The 20,384-nt window shown below is 34.1% G+C and overlaps 1 protein-coding gene across 1 annotated transcript in view; it reads left to right on the top strand.

Moving 5' to 3' along the window:
- The first annotated feature begins 1,675 nt into the window (after nucleotides 1-1,675).
- Nucleotides 1,676-20,384, top strand: part of LOC145666712 (putative G-protein coupled receptor No9) — a 601,808-nt gene continuing 583,099 nt past the window's right edge. Inside the window, exon 1 of the mRNA XM_081734226.1 lies at nucleotides 1,676-1,714. The gene's annotated coding sequence lies outside the window, so the exon portion shown is untranslated. The remainder of the gene's footprint in view (nucleotides 1,715-20,384) is intronic.

The raw sequence follows: 20,384 nt of genomic DNA, 5'->3' as shown, positions 1-20,384 counted from the left end.
TTCATTTCCAAATCCATCATACATTCATTATGTTGTCAATCTTTTTGAAGTTGAACTTGGGTTTTACTGCACAGTTTATTAGTATTTCAAATATGTGAAGTTAACTCTGTTCACTTTATCGCAAGTTTCAGGTTCATATTTCTGTAGTATTTCAACATTTTCTCTCTTTTCCGTTGTTCTTTTTTTTTATTAATAACTCTCAGTCATATCTTTTAATTATAATCAAATAGAAACAAATTTATAAATATCTTTAATTAGCTACTACGACAGTCTACTAAACCTATACTAGATACCTCCAATATCAACCAATTACATTATATTGTACTTCAAAATAAGTATTCAGCTTCTCTGCATTTCTTGATCACTTATTTATATATACAAAAATTTTTCCCACCAAAGTTTAACAAATCACGGATAGTAATTTTCAATCATTAATCTAAATAGAATATGTCTGAGCAACAACATTACATGTGAAGCATGTGTATATTTTTCGTAACACCGATTGTCTATATATAAAAAAACTCCCAACAGTTTCATGACAAGTTGCGTTGGAATCATATTGCGCAGAATTTATGATGTCCTAACTACGACACCAATCTTTAAAGAGATCCGTAAGAACATCAATGGTATTCGTGATATCCTGAATGGTAATTCATTTGTTTTCATACATAAATTGATCAACATGTTATTTCCTTTATGTTGTCTCTGTCCAAAAGCTCCTATTCCCTCGTATTTTCTCAGTTTCTTCTTTCTTAAGTCTTCTCCATTTACTTACATTTTAATTGAACATATAATTATTCCCGTAGAAACATTGTTCTTATGCTGATTGTGTGTATTTGTAGCTGAGCATCTCTCTTTTCTTCATCGACAAAATCATATTAGAAAACTCTTCACGAGAACAAAAACATTACCTAATAGTAGAGAAAGAACCACTTTATCTGTTGATTAAAATATCATTGCTCGCAATTTTTGTGGGTTCCGCACTAAATATTTCCTTTTTATATATTTGTTCTCATGACATTCACACATCTCTTTAAGCAAAATTCTGCCATTGTTTGACAAGTGCACTTTTAAAGGCAAGTTTATTTTTTAAATGCAGTGAAAGATTTGTATTCATATGATGTTTGAATACTGATTAGAATTTCGAGAAAATGTTACCTTTGTTGTATGAAAATAGTACTGTAGAAACTTTTCGTAGCGTGCATATTCTCAATTATATTGTAACAAAAAAATATTTATTTGACTGAAACTTGTCCGATTTGTCGCATTCAAATATATACAATAACAATACATCTCCACCAGAAACCAATCAGGACTTACGAAACAAATGGAGAGTTTTATATAAATCTTCGTGTTTTCAAAGTCCCGATATTTTTCTAGCTTACATGTAATATTTCTTGAGACAAAGTCAAATCGATTGACTGGAGAAACTTTTGTAAATTATAAACTAGTCTGTCTTTCTAGTTATATTTTGTCTTTCTGGTAAGTTAATCAACCGTTTGGAAAAGGGAATGGTAAAGAAAAGGAAAAGAATAACTTTGAATAATAACTTTTAGATTGACTTATACACTAGAATATAGAAACTGCACGCCAACAAGAAAATCAGTCTCTGTGTTATTATACTTGGAAGGAATACTTATGAAGTATCTTATTGTTTTCTTTCGTCTTTCGTTTCAGGATCAACCGACGAGTTATTGAGTTTCCAGAGTTTAAGGTAGAGTAACTTAAACTTTTTAAATTAACATCAATTTTATGTGTTCATTAAACAGAAAATAAAGAAATTCGGGGAAATATCGTCGTCCATTTGTTTTGTTTAAAGTGAAATATCTCTAGGTGTAATGTAAAAAAATGGTTGAAGAGCCTTAATTTGTTAAGCATAAATTAACGCTATACAGGGTGTTTCAAAACATCGCCCACGTTTGGGAGGTAATTCCTGACATCAAGTTATGACAAAAAAAAAAAATATATAGACCAACTTGGGTCACAAGTGCTTCTTTTTGGAGGTATAGGCTGCCGAAAACACGAAAAAAACAAGAACTTTAAAGGTTCATAACTCCAAAACTGTGTGACCTACCGTAGTCGGATCAAGACTTCACTCATGAACTAATATGTCCGCTATCCAAAAATACATGTTTCAGAATTCTAAGTACTCTCGCAACAATTTTTATAGAGGCAGTTTGGCTACGGGCATATAATTTAAAGTACTCACCAACTACCTCAATAAAAATTGATACGGAAGTATCACAGGAATCGGAAACATGAATATTTGGATAGGGTACGTACTAGTGCCTAAATAAAGTCTTGACTCGACCACGGATAGGTCCCACAGTATTGGAGCTATGGATCTTTAAAATTCTTTTTTTCATGTTTCCGGCAGCCTATAACTCCGAAAGCAAGAATTTGTGTACCCAGTTGGTCTGTACTTTATTCTTTTATGGTGTCAGGAATCACCTCCCAAACGTTGTCGGTGTTGTTTTGAAACAACTGTATATTTATTTTCTCATTTACTTCTATCAAGAATTTAACTTTTTGAGTTACAAGGCAAAACACCTTACTTGAAAAGAATATATATACTCAATAATATTGTGGTCTTGATTTTTCTCAAACCACAAACATGGACGTTAGTCACGAAAAATGAATGGAAAACACTATACGAGATGTGTGTAAACAGATTTGTTTAAGAATTTATACATCTTTAGAGATCCAGTCACCTGTATTAAATTGGTGCAAGTGAAATGGTCGTTTGACGTCTGCTGGCAAACTTAGCTCAGCAACACTACAAAGATGTAGAGTGGTTTCACGTGTATAACATCACAAGCTCTGTTCACGAAAGAAAGAAAGAGAGAAAGTTGAACATTCGCATGCAATGCAATTGAATGGCACATAATAATTAACAAAAAGCTTTTAATGCCATCTGCAGGTATATATCTCAAATGAGAACCCGAGGAACGTAACTCCATTTTCGTAGGTTTACAGGCGAAAGGACAAAAATATTATTTTCTTAGAAAGACGTGTTTTTAATAAGATGGTAATTGAGCTACATTACAACAGATGATCGACAAGGAGAACAGATGGTGTTACGTTCCGTTTACACCAAGTGGGACTTTCAAAATTATGTCCCAACATGAAGAAAACGAAAACCGCATTTTTGGAGTTACATTTCTCTGGTTCTCATGCGACGATATTTAAGAGTATGTGAACTACCTGCATACTGTTCTGTGGTCCGATTCCTAGCCATTGCAGTTAATAACTTAATTTCTCCGAAAATGGCACTTACCTTTGTCGTCCTCTGGGCCGCTCATTTTAGTGCATGTTTTCGCAATTTTTCATGCCTGTTGTTCTGTATGGTTGCGAAAAGTGGTCGCTTACTCTGAGAGAACAACATACATTGAAAGTATTTGAAAACAAGATCCTGTGACTAATGTTTGGACCGAAGAGAAACAGGAATGGGGAATGGCGGAAACTTCATAACGATTAACTATGTTATTTATACTGTTTACCCAACATTATTAGACTCATCAAATCTAGAAGGGTCAGATGAGTAAATCACATAGCCAGAATAGAAGAAAGTAGGAACGCTTTCAAAGTATTAACTGGAAATCTAACCAGAAAATGACCGTGAGGAAGACCTAGACGCGGATGGGAGGACAATATTAAGATGATCTCGCAGAAATAGGAATATAAAGTAGAAACTGAATCCAGTTAGCTAAGGATAGAAGTCAGTGGAGATCTTTTGTGAACTCAGTATTTAAACTCCGGGTTCCATAGATTGTAGAGTTTGTTAGTTAGTTTCGCAATTTTTAGTGCTTAATTGCATTTATATTTTGACGTTTTTACTGTATGTCGATTCGGCAGCAATGACGACGCTGCCTTTCTTGAAGGGTGCAGGGGCAGAAATTTGTTTTGGAAAGTATCTTTTTATTGTATATCGAAAATAATGGTTTTATATTACATTTGACCCTCATTACAATTCATCATGTCAGGCGCGAGAAGGCGGGCGATGTCACTGGAGAGCCGATCGCTTCCCTTGCCCCCCATCTAGCATTGTAACCAGTGTTTCTTCCAGACATGTTTTGGGGCACTGCTCCTCCGGAGCTCTGAGAGTGCCCCCCCCCCCGAACGAGACCAAAATAATACGTCTATAATATAATAATAAATAAAACAGTACAAGCAGTGCCCCCCGGAATACTACGTGTGCCCCGTCGGAACACTGTTTCTCAAAGAACGACTGATCGTAAATATTTTGTAGTTTAGTAATACGAGTGAGTGAGACTGACATGAAAATGCTTATCGAAAGTATCCTAGTATTGAATACTATCGCCATAATATGATGTATTTAAAATAAGCAACAAAGTTGTAGATACAGTTTTATAAGGGATTAAAATTTTGACGTTTTTTCCCAAAGGTTTGGTTTCGAAAAACTGCTTATATGGGTGTCATATTCAATCATATAAATGGTTTTCAATAGACGTAAAGATCATAAAAATATACCCTAGTGATACAATTATTACATTAACTTAGTAGAGTTTATAGAGTGAAAGGGAGGGTAATAAAATAATCCAGTTAATCATTAGAGTGCTTCTCAAAATACTTATTCACGTGCCCTCAATTCATAAGCATTTTGAGTGAATGAGTCAGTGAGTGAGCGTTATTTTTTTAAACTTTGGAATAGAATCCAGTGTATGACTGACTCACTGTAGGAATGTGTTTGAATTTTGTTTGTCCTCTGTGACTGTGTAATTGTATTTATAAATCATATCAGCAGTCCATGACCGTTAGTGTTTGAATAATAGTAATCATGAATATCATTGGTTCTTACATTTCGAGAAAGTTAGAAAGGAGAAGTGAACAACAAAGAAAAATGTACTTCTATAATACTGAAGAGAAACACGATCGTCGAAAAGTAAAGTTTTCCGGCGTTAAAGAAAGAGGAAGGTTTATTTTTAACTCCAACTCGGCACAAAATGTTTTCTCAAGGGAAAAAGAAAGAAAGCACATCTATGTTGAAACAAGGTTGGCATGTATGGCTTATGTCAAACAGATATTTAAACAATAATATCAAAATATTTCTCTGAAACTGACCGTAATTTAGAGAAAAGCCAAAAATATTGTTCTGAAGGTCAGGGCTTTTTGTGAATAAGCGGAAAAGAATTAAGTCTGGTCCTATCTATGAATATCTTGCATCTACGTTTACCTTTAAATCCTTATTGGAGTAGCACTACCGAAACTTCTACCATTGGACTCATTGGACTCAACCGGTATTTTTTTTCTGTCGATCTGTTTGTCTGTCAATTTCACGATAAGTCTCGTAAATATTATCAGGTTTTGATGATACTTGGTATGCATCTTCCTTCCACTTGCAGAAATAATCTGTCAAGTATGAGAAAAGTAAAAGGGTATTAAATCCACCCCATGTTGCAAGTTTACACATGCATATGTAATAGGGTCTAATTTTGTAAAAAAAAAAAAAAAAAAAAAAAAAAAAAAAAAAAAAAAAAATCGTTTATGAGAAAACTTAGTGGCATTAGGAATATCCCCTCAACTTGGAATTAAAATCTAACAAGAACGAAAGTGTAAATTTCCCCCTCCCTAAATTTCTAAAATATCTTCCACGAGAATTTTCCTTGGAAAATGTTAAATTTTTGAGCAACATGTGGTTCATTTTCTTTGATGCTCCAGGGAAACAGAAGCACTAAGTAATAAAAATGTGAATTTACTTTCCTAATCTGCTATCCCCTAATTTCTTTTAGTCTCTCACGATAAATTTTCTAAACTTCATTACGTTCTTATACATTATGACGTACAGTTTCTTTGACTCGTTTTACTGTAATCTCCAGTGCTTGGGATTAAAATCATTCAAGAATAAGCCATAAGTGTTGTCCCCTAATATAGTATGGATTATTCCCCTGCCCCCTCAGATTATAAAATATGCCCAAGGTATCTTTTGTTAAAATATTAGATTTTCGTTGAATATGGCGTATACTTTTTGAGGCTTCATAACAATTCTCACTATACTTGGATTTAAAATATATCGAAAACGAGAAAATAAATCTTCCTCATCCCGATTTAAAAAAAAAAAATATATATATATATATATATTCTATGATAACTTCCGCAAATATTATTCGATTGCAACACAATTTGGTATGCGGTCATTAATGTTTGTCACATAATTCGCTCTCTTGCAGTTGAAGCCAATCAAATATAAGGACTTATTTAACCCCTTCACTAGAAGATGTAAATAAAAATGCTATGATATTCTTTTGTAAAATACAGGGTGGTACCAAAGTGTGGAAACACCCAAATAAAGGACAGGGATTCTGAAAAGTTGTAAAAGTAAAACTATAGATTAGTAGTACAGGTGGGGTGGGGAACTTTTAAGGCATGTGATCCATCTTGAAATCCATCATATTGAATTCCCTTTCATTTTGTTAAATGAAAACCATATGTTGCGATACATTGTTCTCATCCTTTTTCTTTTTTTGAATTGGTATCTTTCTTACTTACTTTTCCACTTTTTTTTTTTTGTAGTTCTTTTTGTTAAATGCTAGTAAAATTGTAAAATTTAACTCCATTGTCAAGAAATTATTTCTTTCTATAAATATAACACTTTTGTTATTTTTATTTTCGAGCGACGGTAGAAGAGAAGGAAGTAGCCTACAGTAATCGTGCAAAAAATCGAATTTAGGATTTTTATAGATTTGCACATTTCATGGATCCTATTTGGAGACAAAATGGATTCTGAGTCCGATGTGATAAGTTTCATCTCAATACAGTCTTCTACAGGCATGCCATTCAACGTATCCTTGCTAAATTTTAAATATGTTAACTTCTCTAGAGAGATTCCTCGAATTTGCTTTCCATCCCCTAAAGTAAGGGTGCTTTACTGAAGGAGGAAAAAAATAAAAGGAAATAAAGGTAGTCAATAACTCGGTCGATGGGAAAAATCTACAAGGGATAGTCTATTCCTAGTAGTGGGTTTTTTTAGATCGATTTTTTTCCAAAACAACTCGTGATATGTTCATATTTTATTAATGACCTGACAAATGGCAAACTCATTTGTTCTTTAAAAAATCTACAAGAAGTAGTTTATTCTTTGGAGTAAGTTTCTTTCGGACGATTTTCTCAAAATCGACCCAGGCGATTTTGTCCATATTTCAGAAATGAATATATATATATATATATATATATATATATATATATATATATATATATATATATATATATATATATATATATATATATATATATATAATAACGTGGAAATATGACCATTTATCCTGTGAAAATCCACAAAGTTGGCTCCTGAGCTTATTTTTGGACGATATTTTTAGAAACAATTCAAGCGATTATGTTAATATTTCATTTAAAAAATATTTAATTAACAATGTGGCAAAAATCACTTCCATGAAAATATCCATAAGGAGTAGTGTATTCTTGAAGTTTTTTTTTTTTTTTTTTTTTTACAATATTGTAAAGTAACACACACGTGATTTTGTTGATATTTTATAAGCAAATACTTTATTAATAACTTTAATATATGGCATAAGTCATTTATTATAAAAAATATCTAGAAGGTGTATTTTACTTTTAAGTATGATTTTGCTTCGGTCCAAAGATTTCAAAACTAATTTATAATTTCTTTAGAATATTTCACGAGAAAATGTTTGATTAATAACTGGAGCATAACATCATTTTTTTTTAAAAAAAATAATGAAGCTAGAAAGTTTACTGCAGTGCCTTTCATTTAATTCATTTTCAATATGATATAAGAAATTGAGTCCACCAAGTTAAAACTAGATCATTCCTCGTTCTAATAGCTAAAAACAATCATAGTCCAATGTTGCTGTTTGTCAGACAGTAAGTGCTGACGCTAAATCTGCTATGTGGCTAATATCGACAATTATACGAAAGGAAAATGAATAATACGGTACGCACTCATAGTCAAGTACACTATCCAATGTCACAGGCTAGAAACCTAGTTACTAAAACACAATAAAAAAATAACATTTTTGGTTTAAAATCAGGACAACTAAACTGAACCAGCTGATCCAGATTGTGTCTGTTGCTTCCAATATTCGTGAAAGGGAAATTCATAACACGGAGGACTGAGTGTGTGTGTAACTTGATATATATATATATATATATATATATATATATAATATCAAATAGAGGAACGGAACTCGATGGTATCCCAAAGACCACGAGTGCTTAAAACGCTGGTGTCGTAGACTTTAGCCAATTTGTGAGGTATGTAACTGGGGAGTTTGGTGTGTAATTTTTAAGTGCCTGCATGATACTGTTTTTCGTAAATGAAGTTATTCTTATTCAAAGCATCTATTCTTATTCAAAGCATCTATTGTTGACAGTCACCTTTTTTAATATTTTGTCAGTGCTGTTGCGCTTCTCTCGAGATTATTGCTTTAAAATGTCCAATTTCCAAAAGATAAATAGAACCTACAGTAGGTATATTGACATTTAATCTAATAAGCCATTTATTATCGTACAACATTTCAAATCATCTTTCTGAGAATAATGTTTTGTAAGTTGATTTTGTCTACCTATTTTAGGATTTTACGTTTTTGTTTCATCGAATGTTTCTTCTTCTTTAATTTTCTGAATACAGTACGTCTGTGTCTTTTCTTTTCTTTATTTATTTTTTGCAGTTGTCGCATATAGTTGTTGCTCCTTTATCAATTTACTTTGCTCCTTTCTTTATCTATCTATCTACTCTTATAAAAGAGTCAACTACAGTACATCATCTACTGTACTATTTGTTCAACTAAAACATGTGGAATTTGATCGTCATGGGGAAGGAAGTAGGCTTTGTATATCGATCGACAGTCAGACTCTCGTGTGACAATTTACGGAAACAAACAACGAAAGTTACCATGTTGTTTTCCTTTACCGAAAAAAAAGAAAAAAAGAAAATTGTAAACTTACGCCGAGAGAAAGGAATAGCTTTTATTCTAGCGACTGCGAAATTGAACACTACTGCAATATATTTTTCCTTTCCAATAGGTTGTATTTTTTTAAAATTTTTGATTTGTAGGGATAATAAAATTTCTAATATCTTCTCTTCTTCACAGAAATATCTATTTTTCTTTCAGTATCACTTTACTCACAGTCTGTTAGATAGAGTTAGGAGCACGAACCATCTTTTATGAAAAAGCAACAAATATAACAAAAATATGAAAAACAATTTTTTTTTCTGTATGTTCCAGAAGAAATTATAGATATTATCACAATAAGGCAGCAATTCCAAACTGGTATATCGCGCAGCCCTAAAGCGTATCGCGAAATTTAAGAATTTAAAAATCATGAAACATTTAATAATTTGTTAAGATCAATTTTGAGCAATTTTGATCAATAAGATCAAATTGTATGTACCACTCAATGACTCTAGTGGCAGTAACAACACTGTTTACTACATAGAGCCAATACGTTATAGATACTTATTGGGCTTACGACGGTTATCCATTTGAGACAGACGATTGATGAAAGTGAATGATTATGAACGAATTGGGGAAATCACGGGGTGGGAGAACCCCGAGAAAACTCAAGGATATGCTCTCCATCACAAACTCACATAGCCTGAAATCGAACCAGGGCTCCTCGCACCAGAAGTGTGAATGGTTTACCGCTGAACCACTGTGTCTTCAAGAGATAAATTGAGAATTGGAAGTACAGATACTACAGATGCAGAGGAAACTCTGGAAAACCCTCAATAAAGACCACTTATCAGAGGATTAAAACTTGATACTTCACGGTTGATCTAATATTGATTGATGTCTACGTGTAATTTTGTGTGCAGTGTAGACCATATTACTCAGTTCTCTGTAGGTATTAAGCTGTATTGTATCGCCCTTCTTGCGTGGTGAAGGTGTCTAGAGAATGCTTACCAGACAATCGTAAAACTGGTTGATCAAGATTTCTAATACCACTCAGGACGATGATATTTTCCACTGCCCTTTCACCAAACGTTTCATTATCATCATGTATTTATCATCACTTCTTTAAGCCTAAAACACAGACCATGGAACGCAAAGTTAAACATTCGAACGCGAGAAAGAACAAAAATAGTTAGATTTTGTTTGTATAAAACATTATTTATCGACATCAAACAATACGTAGACGAATAGTTAGAAGCTGTGCTGTAGGGACCGGTAGGTACCACATTCGAATCCTTATTGAGGTTAATTTTCAGTTTTAACGTTGAACAGTTCAAAACAAGGAACAGTAATGGAGAGTTAGAAGCGGTTTCCTGCAATCTATTAAGCATTTCAAGGATAAATACATTTTATCTCCATGCTCAACTCTAAAAAAAAAAAAAAAAAAAAAAAAAAAAAAAAAAAAAAAAAAAAAAGGAAGTGGTAAAAATACATTCCAACTTCCGGTTTCAATACTGATTTACATTCAACAACAACAATACGAGATAACGAGAAGAAGCGGTTTTCTTGGAATCGATTTAACGTTCCAGGAATAACTGCTGTCTCCTTTGTTAACTCTCTGGCTGAGGGGCTGAGGTCAACCATTTCCGGTATAATGTTGATCACTATAACGGTAATAGATAGCGAAAAGGAGTATAAATCTACTACCATTTCCGGTTTCAATATTACTTGAGAAAATATCCGGTTATTAGTAAATCTAATGTGTGGAAAACTGTTGATGTGCAGACGGCGGCAGGAGAACTTCCACTTTGAGTCGTTAAAAATCTGAACTTTGATTCTTACAATGTGTACACAGTAACAAAAAAAAATCTCTTGACTGTGACACTAGTAGTTAGTTTATTTTAATGACCCAAAGGGTAACAGTCTGATTTTACTGGTTTCGTCTTCAAATTGATTAAATGTGTCTTACTTTGTAAAAACTAAATTACAATACTCTTATAATCCTATTTATTTAATGTTTGTAAATCACAGTTAATTATTGGCAGTGTACATGGATGCCTTGAAGTCCGAACTAAATCCGTTTTAGAACTCATTAGAGTTCCAACCAGAACTTTGGATTTTCCATTTAAAATAATAGAAACGGGATTCTATTCCAGAACCATGTTCGAGTTTCAACCAAAACTCTAACAAAACTCTAACTCAACCAAAGTTACAAAATGGTGTTAACAGTAAATACACTGGATTTTAAGATAACATTTATCAAATGATGATAATATTTCAATAAAAATGCAAATTAATAAAATTTAAGTATATAAAAATTGTGTGAGACTTGAAAGGAAAGATGATGACGTATGTCGAAGCTGGAGGCGGCAGAGGATAAGAGAGATTATTGCTTGGAAGACGAGCTACCTTCTATGATAACAACAGTTAATTAGCATTTGGAAAAACGTACGTACAAACATACACACACATATAACTAGCCGGTCCTTCGGATTCCGGAGCAAAATCTGCTTGAAATTTCGTTCGGACTCCAAGCTGTTTGATTTTTGGGCAGCAGCATCATTTCAAATTTAGCCTTGAGTGGGAAGTAAAATCCAAGATGTCAGTAGATTTTCAGGCATTTCATTGGTATATTATTAACTTGTGGAATAAAATGGATACAAATGCCAAACTCAGGGAGGGAAATTGCCCTCTCCTGGAGCCCCAAATGACGCCCCTGGTTATGAGCGTTCTGATTCCGTAGTCAATACCATGTTAAATTTTATAATAACGGAAATTCAGTCTCCGTGTGCAACGATCATTTAAATAAGCTTTGGGGTAGATGTAAACCAAATTATTACAATCTCCGATGATTTCAAAAAGAACGAAAATAATATTTTTCGGGATCAATGTTGAAAACGTGGGCGCTCATCCTGGGCGGAGAAGTAGCCAGAACCCCTCCTGCGAAGGTTGCTTGCGCCGATATATTTATATTAAAATTCTCATTGATGTCTTGTTAGTTTAAATTTCACAAACCCGAATGCCCCTCTAAGCAACAGAAATCAGCACCACTTTTTAAAGCATCAAAATGGTGCAGGTATTTAACAAATCTTAAATGAAACGTTTAACTGTCCATGTTTTAAATTAATGTTTTAATGTGAAACATTAGCTTCATTTTTTTACTTGTACTTTGTTTCTACCCTGTATATATTCCCTGTCATTGACGTAATATCTAAAGTGCACTTCGTGCTGCCAGATATCCGGATTTAAATATCGAAAGTGGGTATCAATAAACTATCGAACTTTCATTGATATTCAATATTTATAGCATTTCCATATATCAAAAGTATAGAAATAATTTTAAAATATTGGAAATATTAAAATATTCAAAATAAAAATCAATAAGTATAAAACAAATGTTGTTGATTTTGTGTTTAACGTCCCGTTCAGCAGCGAGGCTATATGAGACGTGGATCTACTGATTAATGTGGAATCCGAACCACATGAACTCCCACCGAGGATCGAACCCGGGTCTCAAAGTGAAAATACGAAAAATCAATGTACCGATCAGTAATATTTTTATTTTGATATTTGAAAATATCGAAATAACGCAGAACCCTAACTATAGCCTTTAGATGAATTTGAGTTGTAAAGTACTGTAAGATGGAAGTGGAGTAACATGTGAGGATATTTTGTTTTTAAAACTGAAGGTGATAATTTAATACAGAGACCATTTTTCGTTTGAAGTTATCTTCGAGAGGAACTAACACGTTAAAAAAACACACACACACATCAAGTGATCGCATTTCTTCGAAGTACGCTCTCGTGAGAGGACAGCGGAATCAAATTCACCATTTTCAGTTCAGGCATCGTCTGGCAAAAGGGCTTGTAAATCAATGGGGCTATTTTACGTTGCAATGATTCTTTCTATCAATTATCCTGTTGATGCGACAACACTGAAAGTTTACTGAAATATGTGAATGATCCTGTGCCTCTGTAAATTCTTTGCCTTTCCTTGAAAAGTTCGGAGTAGTAAAAAAATCCAAGAGTAAGCTTCAAAACTTTAGTTTTACAGCAGTCTGGCACTTGAAAATTACTGTCGGAAAATGATACATTTTGAAATAACATTTCAAACCATTGTATCTTCAGATGTTGTTTACCATAATGAATTGAGTGATTGTTAAATTTGACGTTATATAGATATCACAAACTCTCATTTTTCTTAAAGTAACCGTTATTTATAGGTGTTCCGTCTTCAATTCTCAGTACTAGCATAAATAGTTCTGATTCTATAAGCAAGCAAATAAGCAACAAAATTTTACTCGCCCAAGGAAAAAGCTACTAGACCACATCCCACAATAGAAATCATTTACATACCTTCGCTATGATATTAAATGCTCGCCCGCACCGAGCCCAATATATCTTGAATCAGTGTTTTTTTTTTCTTTTACAGTTTTAATGGAATTGTAATTTACCTACATATATTTGTCAAAATGTCTTCTAACCATTGATAAATTACAATCCAGAAAAAACTGAGTTTATAGTGAAACAAGAATGACTCTTGTTAATCATTATCCTTATCATATCAAGGAATCAGAGGCTTAGTAATATTACTCTCTGATGTAAGGAGATTCAATCCCACCTCATATAATTTTGTGGTAGAGAGCGTCGTATCTGTAGGATTTCTCGAGTTTCTTCCATTTCCTCCCACATTCTTATTCACAGTTTGTCTCCTTTAGTCTACAGGGCTTATTCGTAGGGCGTAAAACCACAACATCTAATTTCAATTTTACAACAATGTAGTAACAGTTTTTTCTTGTCAGTATTTCCGTGTAATTTTACAGAGAAATTTTACACTATATAGATTTGGTGGTGAAGAAGAATGCTAAACTTCAAACAACAAATAAAAATCAAAGCAACCTGGGCCGTTCTTTGAGAGAGAACACCTCAAATTGCATTTACCCTCAATCTTCGTAGTATAACAACGCTTTGCCATCAATAGCTATCTCGATGTCATGAGCAGATGAACGGTTTGATTGAAAACGCACAAGAAAGGAAGCAGAAAAAAATTAAATACGGGACGGATTTTTTTATTTTTCCTGCATGGAAGAGAAGAGAAGGTGGCTTAGTAAGCACTTTGCAACACCTGGACACCAATACAATTTCTCGAAGGAATATCGTAGTTCCATTTCGTTGTGAAATTGAGAAAATGCTTTTCCGTATTCCTTGCCACCCTTTCCCACCATTTCTTTCTCCGTCGTCTTGTGTTACTAGTATTTGCTACTTTCTCCCACCTGACAAGTCCTTCTTCCTCAACGGCTGCTGGCCCCCGGGAGTCGCTGCACACACATATACTCAAGAAGGCTCTCTTCGCTCATCTCTTTTCGTGGGATATATAGAAGGAAGCAAGGAACTCTTTTACTTGTCCGGATCAACTTCTTAGTTCCCGAAATAGCCGAGAGCGGCGCAACTGGTACTTTGCACACCAAAATTAAATTTTGTTCGTGTAATATAGAAAGGAGAGAAGTGGAAGCCGATTCTGTGCTGCCTGCAGGATGACTCCGGAATAATTTCTCTTCCAGCCACACTTTTGGGTCTCCAGGGAACTCTTTACTTAAACACACGTCCTCCTCTCTCATGTTCTTCATTCATCTGTTTTCTTCAGTCTCTTTCTGCCTCTTGTTTCTTTTGTTTAAACCTTCTAAGAAGGAAAAACAGAACAAAGCAAAAAAGAATTAAGACAGTCCCTTTTATGTTGTCTAAAAGTTTTACTTCCTTCTGTCATATCAGTTTCTTTGAACCACAAATATACTTTTCCAAAAGATAAATCAAAACTGCCTGTAACAACAAAAGTTTGTTTCGAAATATGGTAGAAATTAATTATTTTGTTATCGGAAGTAAGAACTGTTATATTCAATGAAGGAATTTGAACGGATCAGTTCTATAGTCGTACCGTGGTTAAGAGAAACAAGCAAAGAATTTTAATTAAAATTGAGAACTTTACCATTTACCCTTCAATGATTTCTGCCTTAACTAATACATATATTCCTCGTTGTAACGAAGAAAAAGGGGATTCGTTAATCCGAGGAAATCCAATCGTAAGAGTATCATTATGAAGACCTAGGCACAGATGGGAGAACAATATTAAGATTGATGTTGCAGAAATAGGAATACAAAATAAAAACTGGATCCAGTTGGCTAAGGACAGACGTCAATGGAGTTCTTTTGTGAACGCGGGATTTCATCTCCGGGTTCCGTAGGCCATACAGATAATTATGTATCCGACGTTGCCGATTGTCTGTAACTTTCGACACTAAATCTGTAGTGGCTAATATCTAATATCACACTACCAAGAAAAGATAAATAATGCAGTGATAATAGTAGTACCAAACTTTATATGCTTGTAGGCCGCCACAGAACTAGACTTGCTTTGAACAGAATATATAAAAGAATATTCAGTAAGCTTATACTTCGCCTTATGGGCATCAGATTTTTTCGACAACATACGACGGGAAACCCAAAAGAAACCGGACTGAAAGAGCGATGCCGTTCCTAGGTGTAGTAGAGAGCTCTCCTGCTAGGTGGGTCTAGTAGAGACCTTAGATCAGTTGGCCAAGCGGTGTCTGCGTAGGAGGTTAATGTTTGTTCGTATTATTGTTTTTCTCAATTGTTCTCGTTTGCCGCTTGCGAAATCGTTATGACAGATTCAAAGGAACAAGGAGTATGTTTGCTTCCTACTTGGAAACTCGAAAACGAAAACTTACCAAATGCTTCAACTGGCTTTCAAGAAGAATACTATGAACCGCACACAATTTTATGAGTGGTTTGGGCGCTTTAGGTGTGGTGAGATGAGTGTTGAAGATTATGCTCGTTCTGGGTGCTCTTCATCATTTCGAAACGGCAAAAACATCGAACAAATCTGCTAAAAAATCAGCGAGGATCGTCGTTACATGATCGATGATATTTCAAAACAGGCAGGAGTGAGTTGGAGCTCGTGCCAACGTCAGGGTTTGCAAATGAGATATGTTGCCGCTAAGTTTGTTTCTCGCCTGCTCACACAGGATCAAATCATTCGTCTGAATTTGAGCCAGGACTTGAAAAATCAGATTGAACGTGATCCAAACGTTTTGACCAATGTGATGACATTTTCCGAGAATTAAACAAAATCTAAAAGGAAAATGTGTTGATGGTGTAGAGGCTGTAAAAAGAACTTCGCATTGGACGATATAAAATTTCTAGAGTTCCAGAGGTGCTTCAAACAGTGGGAAAGAAGGTGGGAGAAATGAATCGCATTTAATGGAGAGTACTTTGAAGGAGACTGAAAGAATTTTGTAAAACATGTAATAAATTATTTTTTTAGAACGAAAGTCCGGTTTCTTTTGGGTCCTTCCTCGTATTCCTCACACAGTCCCTTTACAGACAGCTACGCAACTTTTCAACATTCTAATCAACAGAAGATTTTGTGCCACTCTCAAATTGACCTTTTTCCTCTTCCTTCTAACAACATTGTGAATAAATTATAAAAAAGGAAAACAAACTATGCTTGACAGCAAAAAAGAATCACGCACTAAAAGGTTCGATTCATCCAGTAGATGTCAGCCATTAAACAATATTTACTGTCATGTAATGGCGCAATACATACTGTAGCTTCTACTACCTTTGTTTTAATAGTAGAAAATAAAACACGGATAGTCACCGTTAAATTCACCGCTACCCGTGAAGATTTAACGGATTTGACTCTACTAACGACCTCGATCGAAGTAATCGCTCTAGCTATCCATTACAAGAAGCATAATTCAAAATTTCGCTTTTATTTAATAGTTATCGTGTGGAATATTAGTATACGTAACTAACATTACAATCTAATCCCACTTGCGTTATCCTTATAAACGGAAGACTTGCTACATTAAACGAGGGCAGCAAGCAACGAGGACTGGCAGTTCAACTCATATACACGAGGTTTCAAAACAACACCGACAAAGTTTGGGAGGTGATTCCTGCCAGCAAGATAAAACAGAAAGTATAGACCAACTTGGGTGTACAAATGCTTCCTTTTGGAGTAATAGGCTGCCGAAAACATGAAAAAAATGAACTTTAAAGGTTCATAGCTCCAAAACTATGGGACCTATCTGTATCCGAGTCAAGATTTCACTGAGGAACTAGTATGTTCCCTATTCAAATATCCTAGTTTTACAATCATGCGGTACTCCCGCAACAATTTCTATAGAAGTAGTTGGTGAGTACTTCAGATTATATGCCCATAGCCAAACTCCCTCTATAAAAATTTTGCTTGAGTACCTTAGGATTCTGAAACATGTATTTTTGGATAGGACATATACTAGCTCCTAAGCGAAGTCTTGATCTGACTACAGTAGATCCCATAGTTTTGGACCTAGGGGCCTTTAAAGTTCATTTTGCTTGTGTTTGGCAGCCTACAACTCCGAAAGAAAGCATTTGTGCTTCCAAGTTGATCTATACTTTTTATCTTATCTTAGTGTCAGGAATCACTTCCTAGTCGTTGTCAGTGTTGTTTTGAAACACCCTGTATAAACAAAATGATGGTCCTCCAACTAACTACAGCTCGGCTTCGGAAACAGTGGATCGTGTTCAAGTATTGCCACTGCTTCATTTGTAAGAAGCATCATCAATCCGAATCCGCTACTCCATATTTTGTTCGTTGCCTCCGATGTCCGTTCAAAGGAGTTACAATAGACCAAGTGATGAATGTGAACCTTAAACCTCGAAAGGAAACGCACCATCAGATTTGGATTTAATTCAGCTTTTTTGCTCATGACTGTCCAAATTAATGCGACTCAGTGTCAGTGCAAACATTAAGACGGGATGTCCATGCCTTTGCCAAGTATGAGAATTTGGCCGCCTTCGCTTTGCTTTTTCGTGCAGAAGCTCAGTTTTTGATCGAAAGGTGTCCGTAGAAGTGCAACATGACTGTTTATATTTTCTATTCTCTACTTTGACTATAACGCAGATGGCAAGGGTTTAGAATTTTAATACAGTTCTAAATGTGTGTATACTTTCCTCTTAGAAACTCTTAAACACTGACTGTTGTTTCTAACCACGCGTTCTACACTTGCTCGTGATTCTACTGAACTAGAATCATATTTTGTAGGTTATATACTAAGCCATTATATATTTTTTTTAATTTTTAGTAATTTTAATACATGAGTTTTTATACCTACACTAAAGACTAATACAGATAAATAGAACAACTATACTATGATTCTAGTCCAGAAATAGAAGTATCTGTAAGGAAGTTTTTTGTAAAATTTGGTTTCTGAGAAAATGGTATGTGTACATCCAAAAATGTATTTTCGAGAAAGGAAAGGGTTAATGTTTACAATCAGTTTTCATGAATAGGCACAAATCAGAACTTTCAGAAGGTACTATAACCATATTCTTGATATTTAGCTGGTTCTTCTCCATCCTTCTTACATCTTCTTTTGTTTGTTCTTGATTTCTTGGTGATTCACCGCTTCAAATTCTCATGATTTCGAGAACACCGATTCTTGCTACGCCGTTACTATTGAAATAGAGAACAGCATCATACTCTACAATTTGTAGAATCTTTGAACCCAAAAATGTAGTTTTTGAACGTTGTCATATCAACGCATTGAAACTTTCATTCGTTTCCATGCAAACATTTATTCTTAAAGGCGAGGATTTGCAAGAGTTCTAAAGATAGGTTTTATACAAACCCTTACTGCAGCTTATTTTGATAAAGTTCTCAGTTTTTTAAGGTTTATTATATCCACATAGGAAATATTTTCCTCTGGATAAATGCATATACGTTGATTTTACAATCAGTTGACTATTTATGAAAAGAAGTTACCCACCCTCGTTTTTTTTTTATTTTCTTATTTTATTTTATTTATTTATTTATTTATTTATTTATTTTATTTTTTTTTTTTTTTTTTTGCATATTAGCAACATTCCCCTTATTGCCTTCCCCAATACACCTGTAAGCTATCAATTTATTTAACACAAAATTGTTCTACTTAGGTATATAGATTACTAACACAGAGTAATACCTGAAAATAGTGAATTGTGAACGCTGGGCAAACAACAACGCTGATCAAAATAATGAGTGTGCTCTTTTCGGGACAACAGAGCAAATATATATCACAGCATTACAGAAAGAATGAAATGATCGAACGAAGTATCAAAAACGAGAAAGGGTAGCTTGCTATATTAGATCTGCAAATTAGATATAATAGTATTATCTACATTTTTAAACGATTTCTGATGTCATAGGAACATGAAGTTTACAGTACTTAAAGTTCAAAGACTGTGGAGTTTGTCTCCAAACACGTACATTCCGCTTAAGGAAAGTCACGCCGCATTTCATGAAAATTGGGTATCTCTGAAGGAGGTAATACATTAGTGTCAAAAAGATAAGTTTAACTTAAGATACCATAGAATATGATATTAATTAAGTGAAATGTAGTAAAGTTTAACCAAAATGATATTTAGTATATTGCAAAACCATGTAATTGATTTCGCCCTCATCATTGGTTTAATGGTTAGTGCACGGTCCTTTGTTGCACGGGCTCGCTGGTTCGATTCCTGATGGGGGAGCATTGAAATTTCGCAGGTGTGCTGCAATCAAGATGTTTGAGGCTGACAATCGTGATGCGAAATTCATTAGGGACTTGAGGTCATCTTAATAACATTCGCGTACTTTTAGCCATCATCGAAATTTATGTGCCTATATCTATGTCATGTTGCATTAAGCAGAAAATTGAAGTAGAAAAGTAAGGAAATAAATGTCCTGCTTGGAGAGATTTTTTTTAAAATGTAACACTTACAGGTATTTTTCAAACTGGACTGTAGGTTGGAAAATAAATTTTCTTTGACAGTTCTAAGTGTGTATACATTTTTGACGCACCCATGTCGTATATATATATATATATATATATATATATATATATATATATATATATATATATATCGGCTTTTGACGACTCTAAGAAATAAGAAGTAACAGAGTGAACACACAAGCTCCTAAAGACATCAATACATTAACATTTTGGTCTACAGATAACAGTGAGGGAAGCGAAAAATTATGACGTATGTAAATATTAAAATCAATAACCAATAGGAATCGTTTTAATGTATCACGAAGTTTACCTCACACAGCGTTTTCTATTGCCAACATATAATTTATTAGGCCAAGATGTCTTTTCTTGTCTACTGTTTATTTAAGAAATTGATGTATAGAAAAAAGACAATCGATAATTTATGCTTTTCAAAGACTGAAATATTATATATAATAATATTCACTAATATGTTATTGATTTACTTTGTTAAATAAACAGACTAGAAAGATAAAAAAAAGGGAAAAAGATATTTTGTTCCCACTCACCTTTTCTTCTCTATTCTTGTTCTTTATTTGTTTCGACTTTAATATGAAGAACGAACGTGATCAGGTGAATGCACTTGTTTGACATGTGAATTTCAACTGTCATCTTCACTCAACTGACAAGTGCGTCAAAGATA

The sequence above is a fragment of the Thermobia domestica genome, chromosome 12, assembly GCF_964235325.1.
Source record: "Thermobia domestica chromosome 12, izTheDome1.hap1.1, whole genome shotgun sequence".
Lineage (NCBI taxonomy): Eukaryota > Metazoa > Arthropoda > Insecta > Zygentoma > Lepismatidae > Thermobia > Thermobia domestica.
Note: the sequence above shows the minus strand (reverse complement) of the source record. Positions and strands in the feature narration are given on the sequence as shown.